This window comes from Corvus hawaiiensis, chromosome 6, assembly GCF_020740725.1.
Source record: "Corvus hawaiiensis isolate bCorHaw1 chromosome 6, bCorHaw1.pri.cur, whole genome shotgun sequence".
In the NCBI taxonomy this organism is placed as follows: domain Eukaryota; kingdom Metazoa; phylum Chordata; class Aves; order Passeriformes; family Corvidae; genus Corvus; species Corvus hawaiiensis.
The window spans coordinates 27,080,086-27,093,854 of record NC_063218.1 but is presented as its reverse complement, the minus strand read 5'-3'; the positions used below and the strand labels follow the sequence as shown (position 1 = coordinate 27,093,854).

At 35.6% G+C, this 13,769-nt stretch overlaps 1 long non-coding RNA gene across 3 annotated transcripts in view; it reads right to left on the bottom strand.

Annotated features, from left to right (window-relative positions):
• Nucleotides 1-13,769, bottom strand: part of LOC125327475 — a 111,524-nt gene that overhangs the window by 60,210 nt on the left and 37,545 nt on the right. The window lies entirely within an intron of this gene.

Sequence of the window (13,769 nt, the reverse complement as noted above, 5' to 3'; positions counted from 1 at the left end):
AACACTATTGGGAAGGAATGTCAGGGAATTTAAAAGACAAGAAATGCCCTCTGATGCCACCTTTAATCATTATTTTTCCAAGTATAAAAATGTTTTTACAAAAAGCTTCAACACTCCTCCTTTAAAAAATGTACATCAGTTTGACAAGCTTAGAGGAACTACACTGACCAGGAGATATATTCATACAACACTGAAGTAACAGGTATTTAAAAACAATCTCATGTTTTCCAAATTATTAACAGCTTCCTGTTACTGCAAGAGGCAAATTATTTGTCTCTCAATTTAAATTTCCACAGTGTAGCCTTAGGCAGGTGTGTAGGGCAGCAGTAGCAATTCTAAAAGAATAAATAAGAAGAAGTATTTACTGTGTGAAACTTTTGAATCTGAGAGATTTCTGCACTTACATATCTTCTATCATGTGCAAGTCTAACAGGTTAACCTATAATTACCTAAAATGTATAACAATATAGCTAAAGACCGCTTTATTATATTTGAAATATTTTTAAGATATATATTTATAAAATAATTCAAAATATAACTCCTAATTTTAGTAGAATTTTTGCAGTGACAATTATGTTCATTTATGAGTTATCTCAACCATGATTTTTAAATGATCTTGACAGAGGAATGAGTTTAAAATTATTCTTCTTTTCTCCCTATCTTTTTCTGGTTTATGCTGTATTTTTTTAAACTTACTTTGACTATAGTCATACCTTACACTGTGACAACAGGCAAACTTATAAGTCCGAGGCTTTTCAGATCTGTCATCTCACCCAACAGACTGTGCAGAACTCCATCAATTACTTGTACCATTCTATTAGGCCATTTGCCACAAATTCACTTTTTTCCTGGGGGAAAACAGTATTACTTGTCAAATCAATAAACCCCATATTCATCATACAATATCCGGAATATTATATGGTCACAACTCAAATTTCTGTTGTTCCTTTCCAAGAGACTGGAACATTTTAATTTCACCAGTAATCCCAGATCTATATTATTGTTCTCATGAGATAAAGTCATCATTTTTATGACTGTGACACAAGACCCATCATTATCAAATACTCCGTTTTTGGCTAGAAGATTTACCCTTTTAAAATTTTTATTCTCAGAATTGACTTTGTTGTCAATAAAAATTGATTTCTAAAGTAAAACGCTGATGTATATATTTCACAGGACTGTTTCCTGTCTTAGCATAAGTCATGCTTATGACCATATTGTACTGGCACTTCTTGCAATTTCCTAAAGGAAAATATTGGTATGGTGTAAAACTAATGTTGATATTCCAAGAGTACCTCCAAGATCAGGCCATGCAGAGAGTCCTGTACAGAACTCATCATCTGCTGGTGAAATTCTTTTGTGGTGCAGAAGAATGCTGCAGGCTTTCTGCAGAATTTATTCCCTACTAAAGTTCCATAGGCTGTTTTTTATTCCACACACTCCCTGGCTCATGCTTGAACAACATCTGCAATGTGTGAGGAGACCATTTGACAGCAATGGCCCTGACACATGGATCTCCTTTTCCTGCCTACTTCACATTCCTCCCACAGAGAGCCAGAGCTCTCCAGCTCTAAGCAAAGGCAGTGCACACTAACACTAGGGCTAAAACACATGCCTGGGACTACAGTATAAAATGGTTTTTGCAATCATATTCATTTTAAATATAGATAGCCTTCTAAGCCTTGTTCCCTGTCTTTCTCACATAATGGTTTGCATTTTTCCCAAGACAAGTAAAAGATTTTTAGTGGAACACTGCCTCTCTACCACAGTACTGGTAAGAAAGCCAGGTGGTATCTCCATGTTCTTACAGTTGTTTGAGCTGTTCATTGTATACATATGTACACATCAGCATACAAACACAAGAAAATATACTGAAATTGTTCCTGTTTGGTTTGCAATAAACTCAAATAAAGAGTTACTCATTTAGACAACATCTTGACCTTCCTCCTTGGTAACAGGATGCACAGATTACATAGCCTTCCACACCACATATTTTAGCGTTTCGTTCCAATTCCCCTGTGTTGAGGAAAACAACATATTTTGAATATCATGTATCTGGTAAGAGGGCTACTTTTGGTTTTTTTGTCTTTTCTTTTTTGGCCGGAAAACATCAGGAACAATCTTGTAAATTTTCTTCTGCTGTTGTGCACAGAAAAGGGGTTACTAATGTTTAGGCCAGACTGTACTAATACTTGGCTCAGGAGGATTAACAGGGATGTCAAGTTCTTAGCCAAGCCAATCTCCTCCACTGAAAAATTTTTACAAACTTATTCCTAATAATAGCATCACTTTGAGAGGGATTTTGGCCAACAAATAACATCTGATCTATTGCCTTCAGTGCTGTATGTCTGATTTTTCTGTTGCCCTGTCTTTTATGCCTTTTCTACCATCCTGAAAAGCTTACATTTTTCATATGACTACTGTTTGCTCAGTAAATACACGTTCATCCCTGATATTAGAAATGCCTTAAAGGACTATGCCATAAGTGAACTTGGCATTACTTAAGTCTATGTACTGGAGGAATTATAAGTGCTCCAGTGCTTTAAAAATGGAATTTCCTTTGCAATAGCAAGTAGTATTACTTTATTTCTGGTGAGTGGAGAAATAAGCTAAGTTAAAACTGAAGTTAGAATTGTATAAATCAGTAATTTTAGAGTACAAATATTACTGTGATATCATAGGTATTGTCAAACTAATTATTAAAATTTACAAGAAATACAGAATTATATCATAATTAAAATTAAATTAAATATGGTATGAAAAGAACAGTTAGATAAGTAAATGTTTTTACCTCTGCCTGATGTTGAGCCCATGTCTCTGTCACATTCTGGAAGTGGAAGGGAAAATAATCTTTAAAACACATGGAATATTTTTAAGATTTTTCTCTTTCTTGCAATTAGTGTAAGGATGTTTTGAATGCAGCAAAGATCTAGTTGTAGCATTTTCCAAGCATTAGGAGAGTGACAGGGAAAGGAAAACATGTTTGACAAGATTTCAAGAAATAGTGGAAAAACACAAACTATTCTTGATGCACTTCATTTACAGAATGAAAAAATCAGACTTTGGAAGAACTGCTAGACAACATCAACTATATATTCAAAATCTTTTTTTTTTTCATGGGGAGATAAGTGCTACTGAAAATAACATGCCCTTAGGCAAGGTGGTATGTCAATTTCTCATACAGGCTATGGTGCATACATACCTGAATTTCTGCTCTGTAGCTCTTGAATAAAAAACCTGAATCTAGAATTCACTTTAGAGGGCATGGGTTTGGTTGTTTCTTCATAAGGAAGAGGACCAAATTTGAGCTGAGAAACATCTGCCTCTAACAAGCTTGAAAAAGAAATTGTAGCAAGCAGATCTTAAATAATACACAATGGCAGACAAAAAATTATAAGTGGAAAAGAAAACAAAAAAGCAATTATTCCATGAATCCTAGTAGTCCCTGCCAGTGGTTTAATCAAGAATACTCTGACTAGCATTACTGTAGTTCTATTAACTGATCATTATTTATCCTGACACACTGATGTTAGACAAATCTGTGCCTCTCTACAGGTTTTGCTTTACTTACCTCAAAGTAGGGCTATTCAAAGTATTGAAAAGATTATGGAAATGTCTTTTCAATGGTTGAAATGGTCTCATGAATCAAAAAAACAACCTGACGTCATAGTTCTGTTGGGTTGCTATCTGTGCCAGCTTAGCTGATCAGTGCAGCTTTTGGCCATATTTTGTGGAGGCAAAGCCTTTAAAAAGCTTTTCATGCACATAGAGCTCAATTTTCCACTGTTAATATGACTACTAAAGAAAGCTTCCTCTGTAAGGAGTTTGCCTTAAATGGGCACACAAATGTTTCTCAAACCTGCTGCTGCTCATTTTATATATTTCTGCATCTTATCCCCCGGTCTTCCAAGCTGCACAGTTCTCCACTCATACCTTCTCTTCTTGCACAACTCAAGAACTAAATGAAGGGTTTGCAAAGTATGTTTGTAAGGACAATTTACAGGTAATGCTTTAAAAGGTGGCCAAGTGGCACCAGAGCCATAGCAGCTTGGAGAGAAGAGTAAGTGGCTGACAGGAGGAATTCTAAGTGCTTTGGGGCTTTAAAAATGGAATTCCCTTTGCAATAGCAAGTAGTATTATTTTATTTCTGGTGAGTGGGGGAATAAGCTAAGTTAAAAGTAAAGTTAGAATTGTATAACTCAGTAATTTTAGAGTACAAATATTACTGGAGATACATGATGCTGAAGCTGTGCCAACTAGGCTGGAGGGAGGATTCAGATCAGGAAATGTCATGCTGGCTGATAAAAGAAAAAGAAAAGAGAAGCAGAGGAGGAGGTGGAGCCTCAAGGATGGTTGATGGGAACTAGCTTTGGTTAAAATATTTGTAGAATGATAGGAGCATACACTGTTTTGAAACAGATTTATCTTTATTGCTAGACTTGTTATTGGAAAGTGTAAAGTGATACTATTCATGAATACTCATTTTTCTGAATCTGCTGTTCAGTTATGCCAAGCATATCAATCAGGTGTACCATTGTCAGTTAATTAACATTTGATTGCATTAAACACAGGGTGTTAAAGAGGAGGTTTCTTCTTGGAGGGGGAGGGGTATCTGTGTGATTTCTTTGGAGGGAGAGGGATGTGTTCTTAGTAATTATTGTCAGCTGTGAGAAAAGTCAAACTGTAATTTGTTAGTACATATTTCCATGCCACTCACCACTCTTTATGGCCACAGTAAGATGGGAAGACAAAGGCAGCAAGTATATCAGCACCTTAGTCCTCAGCCATACCATATAGTGCATCCAGAAATAGAAATATTTCCTGTGTAGAAGTAGAATATGTGAGAAAGGCAAGGCAAGGCAGGGCAGGGAAAGGTGAGGCAAGGTGAGGCAAGGTGAGGCAAGGAAAGGAAAGGGAAATGGGAGAAGAATGGAGGGAGAGGGAGAAGGAAATTTGATTTATGCCTATAGTATAGAACTATTTGATAGCATTTTGTAACATAATAGACATGATAGCATTCAAAATAATGAATGGTTTGGTTAACACAAATCTGTCTTTCTTCTTTTCCTAGCCCCACAATAACAAGTCACTTGTGGAAATGGACAGGTAGTGAATTCAGACATGATGGAAGGAGATACTATATTCCTTCACATGATAGATAATTAATCTGTGGAATTTCATTTTTTTCAAGAAATTATTGAGTCAAATAGTTTAGTGGGATTGTAAAGTAGTGTAAATACAGAATAGGGAGATGTGCCAAAAGAAGAGGTTAGTCCAAATGAGTGACAATGGAGAGCAAACTTCATTCTCCATGATGAAATCTGTTGTCTGCTGAAAGGACAGGAGAAATTTCCCAAACTCAATGAAAAAATTACTAAAGCAAGATGTAAGATTTCTATCTTTCTCTGAGGCAATCCAAAATGAGACAATGACAGGCTCAAGACGCATACAAAATGTATGGAAAAATGTCTGGATATCTTTTCCTTACTTGTCATTCCACTGTTGAAAATGAAGATGTGTTGTCAGAACCAAATTATTTCAATTATTTGACAAGCCATTGTGTTGTAGCATAAAAAAAATCACAATTATGATTTTGTGGATAATTATAACCAGCTTTTCATATGTTGCATTTAACATATACATGTTTAGCCAGAAGGAGTTGACTGTGATAAATTATAGGTCAATAAACAAAACACTCATATTTCAGGCCAATTGGATAACAATATTTCAGAAGAATAGACCTTCCTTAATCATATACATTGATGGAGGAATGCTCATGAGCACATCAGTACAACTCAATTCTTTCCATGGGGACTGACATCTTAAACTGCTCTGCACAATGAATCACCTTGTCAAACAAAGTGCGAAATGGAAAACTGTTTTCAAACTGATCTGATATAATGACATTTGCAACAACATGTTTTAGGTGATAAACCGATAATAATAATTATATTTGTCTTAGACTTTCATGGTACTTTGAAAGTTTTATGCAATAATATGCACTTGGGTTTTTTTTTCATTCAAGACAATTCTGTACAAGGACTTTTATTTCATGAGTCTTTAAAAGAAGCCCAGAGAGAAACTATGTTTTGCATGTGACTGGAATTCTTAATTTTTAAATTTTCCTGGGAAAAACCTATATAGTTTCAACTGCAAGCGAACTTGTATATCCTCACACAAAGATTCTGGTGGCTCTTTTAGGATATGATATACACTAAAATTATTTTGTTATGGTTTTTCAATGGTGATCAGTAGTACTTATCTTTACTGATCCTTACTATGACAGTAAACATACTAATGAAATATATCTTAAAGTATGTCTTAAGCTTTGTAAAATTAAAGTGATGATTGAAATTAAAATAATGATTAAAGTTCATGTTAATCTTAGAAATCTACATTCTAATAATTATTTTTTATTGTATACTCATGAAGTTTATGCAAGGACAAAAAAAAATTCCTGGAACATACTTCCTGTCACTCTTGCCACTACCAGAACAATGCTCTTGGTTTGCCCTGTCTCACCTTCTGCAACTGGCATCTGTGAACAGAGGCTGAGATTTCATCAAAACAGATCTACAGCTGAACCCTGGCTTCTGTGAACAGGAGCTGAGATTTCATCCAGCTTCTAAAAAGAAGTTTGACGTGACATTTTTAGAGGCATTAGAACTGCAGTTATTTAGTATCTGCAACAAACACATAGAGATCTGGTGCTGTGGAAAAATGGGCCTCTGGGGGAAAGCTTGACTTTCAGCACTGAATATGTGTGTTGTGCTGGAAAACAAAGGCTTAAGAATGTGAAAGAAACTTCCCAGACACTCTGGTGAATGGCAGCTGACAGTCTTTAATAAGAAAGAATGAAATCACAGATCAATTCCTTGGAAAGCAGAATTTGATAAGTGATATATATGAGCCAGCACATGGAGTAGAGTGATTTGGTGTGGCTTCTGCACAATGAAGGAAAAGATTTCTCAAGGTAGGTGTGGGCTACTGACAGAACTATTGCAGTGTCTACAGTTATATACTTGAATCTAAAACTCCCCAGTAAATATATCATTACAATATTATTTGCTGAAACATCAGTATGGATAAAAATGTCTTTATCTTATGCTTCATTACCAGTGAGACAATACACCGAAATGTTAAAATGAACATCTCATTTGAATAATTTTCCCCAGTCCTTCTTTTGTGCCTATATTGTTATTTTTGTCTTGCACTAAAGGTAACAATACAGTAGTTTTTGGGAGAATATCTGTTTGTTATTAAAAGGTCAAAACAAACAAGCCCCCAACACTTCCTCTGTAATCCTTGTCTCAAATAAACACATTATATGTTTCCCATCAGCCAAATTTTAAAAAGAAGCAAAACTACATAGTATAAAGTTCTTCCATTTATGGCCATCCACTTGTAAAAGTAGGTCTGAAGTCCTTAAGTGGAATTTCATTGTGACAATCTTAGTGAACAGAAGCCAAGCTCTTCCTACACAAGGATCCATAAATAGTGGTTCTGAAAAGGGAGCTCTTGCTGTTTCATCTACTAGTAATGTCTGCACCATAAAGCAGGCTACAGACGCTCATGGTTTGCTTTGCATATCAGGAAATTAAGTTCTCAACACAGAGAACATAGTTAGAATGAAAGGGGGAAAAGATCTTTGAGTATTTCTTCCTCTGCAGTGTTGGAAAATGGAAGCTGGATAGCGAGGTCTTGTATTCGCTAGGGCAAAGCAGTGTATAAATAAACAAATAAGCGGTGATACAAGATACAATAGGGGAAACTGGATGAGACTAGTTGCTTAAAAAAGGCAGTATTGTTGTGATGTAAACCAATGCCACAGTGGTCCCATAAATAGTCAGTCTTTATGCTAGATAATTTTCCGTTACAGAGGTGAAAACCAGAAGCAGCTAATATGAACTCATAAAAGTGCTAATGAAGTGGGATGAATCTGCCTAAGGAATCAGATGGCCAGGACCTGTTTGAAGTGTGGCAAATGACTGAAAGAAGTATTGCAGCGCCTTTGCTTAGTATAAATCTTTGAACACCTTTGCATACTGTCTGCTTAAAAAAGGCATAGTGATTTCCTTGTGCTATAGCAGTTTCATCCAGACTATACTTCATCACCTGCCAATACTTTTGGCTAAGTAGCATTCTAGCACTTTAAATATTGTAAGCTTGCTATGGTGTTGCATATTACTTGCTATTTTTCATTATCTCATTCTAGACATAGAAATCTCTTTCACGGTTTGGTTAGAAATAGAAGGTTTAAAACTTAATTTATTTCATAATTAAATCTTTACTTTCTACTGTAGTAAATATTTTGGAAAAAGGAAATATAAATGCCTGTGTTCTAAAGAAATTTATCAATTAAATAATACATTAACTAGCTATATATTTTAATTTGCATTGTAATTTGTGATCATTGCTGCCAACACTAGATTTTGCAGAATTTAGGTCTTTTTCACAATTCAAGTTGCTGAATTCACAGTGCAATAACAAATGAAAAATTGCCTTTTAGTACTGGCTAATGACAGAGACCAAGTTTATTTGTAACATACCATGTATATTAGAATAAAAACATGAAAAAAATAAACAATTACAGGAAAAGATCTTTAAATAGATCTTACAGATAATTCTCCTAGATTAGATGATAGACTAGTACCTGGATTTCAATTCCTGGCCACTTGTGCAAGACTAAGCTTTTAATATTTCTTAAGACAAAAATGAAATTTTTATTGCAGTATTAACTTGTTTTACAATCTATGAGGAGTTAAGAGTATTTATATAAGACATTACTGAAAGGCTCAGTGTTTATTAGTGTAAAAACAGAAGCTTTAACATTTTTATATATTTAATACTCTGTGTATTTCTAGTGCTTGTATATGAACTCTGGGCAGCTGAATAATTTAGTAATCCCAAAAAGTGCACTTACTTTTCCTGTCCCAACCATTTGCTCTCACCATGGCTAGACAAGCCTATACTTTTGCAGAGAACAAAAAACTCTTATTCACCTCCCTTTTGAAAGGTACAGAAAGCTGACCATAAATACACGGAAGAAAGTGTAAAGAAAAGTGTGTCTCAGAAAGGGGACTAGTGGAGGGGCTCCACAGCAATAGTAGAAGAGATACAGTCTTTGCTTACACTGGAGCAACCTTGAATTTTCTTAAAATTAGTCCAGTAAGGCCAATATCCAAGTTCTAAGGAGGCCCAGAGGAAAAGGTTTGCCAGGCTATAATCTTTGTGGAAAAGTTCTTCCTTGACCTTTTTTGCCACTGTATGTCTACGACAGCACAGGGAGGTCAAAAGTGCACTAGTTGTTAGCACCAAAGATGAAGCTTAACCAGACACTGAGAGCAATGATTGTCAAACGGCTCCATTTGCAAGACAAGAAGTGTATCCTTGGCAGAGCAAGGGGGATGAAAGAGATTATTTTCTAGGGGTCACATTTGTTCTTCTTTTTTTGACCTCTCTCAAGTTCGCAAAAGAAGCAGTGAGAGTTTTCTATAGCAAAGAGGTGCAACAAAGAGAATGGGACTGTGCTTTCCTCATCTCTTCTCTGCTAGTCTTCCAGCCTCAGTTATGCCTTTCTTTCTTTTTCTTTCATAAGAGTCAGTGAAAGCATAATAATTGAATACAGAAATTAAAAGGACAATTTCAAGTGCCTATAATTACATTTTGAAGCCCTTCTTAGAACCTGGATCTGAATTTGGGGCGGAGTTTGGAGTTCTTGTTTGCTTCTTTTACTACCTTCCCAGTTTCTGTCTTTAGTACCAGTATGGCAGCCACACCTAGGAGCCTTACCCATGGATCTGTGAGATTCTGGAAAGGAACAAGCTGTTTCTGCTTTTCATTCTGAGCTGCCCTCTGTTTTTTTATTGACTATCACTTGAAATGAACTAACCCGATTTACTTTCTGTTTCCCATAAACAGTTTCATTCTGGGCACTGGAACATTGCAGGGGACTGGAGGGTTGCAAAGCCATGCATATTCATGCCTTAGTTGGCAGGGCCCACTCCACAAGGGTACAAATATGAAATGTTGCATTTCGTTGCATTGAGGAGAGACCCTTAATAGGTGCTCAGAGTCCTGAAGACACTGCTGTGATACTAGAGCAATTTGTAGATGTACCTTAGCTGAGTTTAAACAACTTTGATTCCTCTTAGAAGCAGGCAAAACATATCCAAAAGCTATTCTAGTTCTAGAATGTTAAGGTCTTGAACTTGAAATAATAAGTAAAGTTTTGACCGAACACTGAAGTCTTCAGGTTATCATATATTGACAAGACGAATTATTTGTCAACCAAAATTATATGCCTTTTTTTTAATAATTAGTGAGTATGAAACTCGTTGCTTCTCTGCTCTTTGATAAAACATCAACGTGGTGGATAAATGAAGGGGTTATTATAAGGCACAGTGTGAAGTAGTTACTGATTTTTGCACTTCTCGACTGTGACCTAAAATTCAAGTTTGACCTCATTTTTAAAGATCAAGGAGAGGGGAAGAGAAGTTCTAAGCAGAGGTGGCGAAGAGATATGTTTCAAAGCAATTGACTGGAAATACAGGATAAAACTCCCTGAGTTATCACAAAAAATAACTATTGATTAGGTTTTCAAACACTCCTATCTTGACAAAGTAGTTAACAATTGAGATATCACTTGATGAACTTCCCCATAGTGGAAAGCTCAGATTGTGGCCAAACACCTCACAGCTATGCAAAAATATTTTTTAAAAATGCGGCAAGTCAAATAGTATCTAAGGCTAAGGAAAGAGAAGAAGTTCTGACAGTAATGGGCTACATTGTTTAAGCTTCAAATGGGATTTCACATACCTTTGCAAAGCTCTCTATCATAGGAATGCATTCTATGATTATTTTTCTTATGACTTTAACTTATATTTTACTGTCAGTCATCAATATTTGTTTAACACATGGAAAAGTTCTGTTTAAACATTCCCTCAAACTACTTGGCTAAACTTGCTATCCGTTGGGTGCCTCAGAGGATAAATTATTGAAATCTAAGCAGACTAATACCTTGTGCTTATTCCCATGTCTAACACAGAATTTTGCAGTTAGAATGAGCTTTAAGCCAAAATTTTATTCAATGGAAAACTTTGCCTACCTTATAAAGTGAATAGGTTCAAGTTGCCTCTCAAGTTTGGGAGGAGCCCTTAATCTCTAAATGCGAGAAGGATAGGCTGGCTGTCCCTGTGAGCCCAATGAGCAGCTTTTCAAAGGTGCTTTTCATAACTAAAACTCAAGCAGGCAGCTTCCAGATTACAAGGATAACCTAGGAATTGAAAATATCTTTACAGGTATTTTATCTTGTTCTTGAATATCTTCACATCAGCTAATGTTCTTCTGAAGAGACTAAAACATCATCTTTAATGGGACAAAACTGTCACTACTTTATTCCAGTTTATGGACTGATTCAAAACATCATTTTCCTGATAGTTAGAAACTTTCCTCTGATTTATTTTCTATGAACAAGAATCTCTGTCAACAAGATGTTAATGACAGTTATGATGTATAAAATATTTCATAGTTAAGACACAACATCTATCTTGTTTAATAAAAGATATTAAATGGGTGTTATAAGTCCTCCGTTTTGTATTTCCACATTACCTTGATTCTATTAATCCTTGCCTTCTCTAAAAATTGTACCCTACTTCTTCCTGTCAACAGCAACTATTTGTCTCACTGTTTACAATTCCTGTTAAAAGCTTAGAAGGTATGGCATTTGCTATCAAAATCGACAAAAGAGATTTTCCCCCTCTTTTCTTAGACAGGTATCTTCTAAGAAGTTCTAGAATTTCACGGTACACCTCTAATGTCGTAAAACACCTTTAAAAATACCCTCTTGTTTCATTTCAAAGGAGAAGGGGGGGGAAAAAAATGACAGAAATGAACCCATTCTTACAAAAACAAGATCTGAATAGAGAAATGCCGCTGCAGTGCTGCTGTAGACACTATTGGTTCCCTCCACATTCTCTGCAGCTTTAAAAGCAAGAAAGATCATCATGATCTCGTTCAAAATAACTGAATGTAGGTCTCAAAACTGGGGATCTCAATCCATATTTGAGTCTTGAAACAAGAGAGTTGTTTTTCAGAAATTCTGATCGCCCCCATTTAAATGACAGATTTCAAATTAGGTCATGTAGATTGAATTTAGGCTCCCAAATTTGAAATACCTAATTTAGGTGCCCCAAAGTCATTAAATCTGATGATCTGAGTGCTTTGCAGAGCTGTCAGAAGACTTTTAATTATCAAGGCCTATATTAAATATAGCTTTCATGGATAATATGGCTTGTCGATCTGCCTCCTCAGTTCTCTTTTACTCTCTCTTTCTATGCTTTTGAAATTAAAGATTATCCTTCATTATAGCAATGGAGTGTTAAGGAAAAGTCAACATATAGCTTAACACTACTGTAATACAAACTGCCTGTTGTGATATGGACCATGCTTCCAGAAATGAGTACAAAATGCTGTACTTAATCCATTTTTTTCTTTCCTTAAATCTTCCGCAAAGTGCATTGTAAAGAGCAGGCATAACCTAGCTCATTGTGCTCAGCATGTTTTACAAACTCAGCAGAGATGTGGAGAACACATACAAAAAACATGCTTCTGCCTTGACATAAATCAGAAATAAACAAGAATAACACAGAGTTTGGCCTGAGCATTATGGATGTATATCATGGAACAAGCCAGGATATGTGGTAGTTTAATTACTTCAGAAATATCTGAGTGACAAATAGCAATGATTAATTTAACAGCAAAAAGTTATGCAAAATGTATCAAACCTAATGAAGATCCTACTGCAATTATTTCCTTGTGCTTGCTAAATCTTTCAAGATCCAGATGCTCTTCCAGTAATTAATTGCATAACTTACCACGCTTCTCTGATTTAACTTTTAATTATTTGCTTTGGAGAAAGGAAGTACTCAAGTTGGTTTGGGTTTTCAGGTGCAACAGTCATTTTTTTAAATACAGAGGTTACACCTGACATTATATTCTAATTATACATTACTCTCTAGAAAGAAATTCATTTCACAAAATTCAATATAATTGGTTACTCTGCACCCAGAAGGGTTACTGTTGTTGGAATGAATGCCTTGCAGTGGGATAAAAGAGAGTATGTTGCCCAAGTAATATAGACTTCATGCAAAGAATCAATGATCTGGTTGGTATTTATTTATTAACATACTCCAACAAAAGTAAAAGCATAATATGATACTGGGAGTGCAATTATGGGGCCAGCTTGTTCTGAGATATAATAATGGTATATAATACCATAGATAATATCCTGACTGCATGTAAACGAACTTATTGATAATAACCACTTATATATGGCCTATATTTACAGGAAGGACTCAGAAAACAGAAAGGATGTGCATTGTCCTCATAGGGACAGGCACCATTCTAAGCCATCACTTGTTACTGGGTGATACCAATGCTGTAGTTAGAATATGCTTGTAGTTAATTTGAATGTTCAAGGTGCTTTTGTTTTAAATTCATTAGGGGCTGAAAGTCCAGCTCTAAAATCCAGGGCGAAATGCCTGCTTTCATTGAACTCTTAAGGCAAAGGGCTGAGGATTTAAACCCAGGTATTTTGTGCTACATCCCTATACAGTCCAATAAGTGTCTTAACTGGTGTAGAGCTCTATTCACAGTCTTTGTCCTTGTAAATATTTAATAATTCAACAGACAGGACTAACAAGGATTTCCTTTCCAAAATCATTGCAGTCTTGTGGTTGCAGCACTAGTCAAACATTTGAAAACGAAGA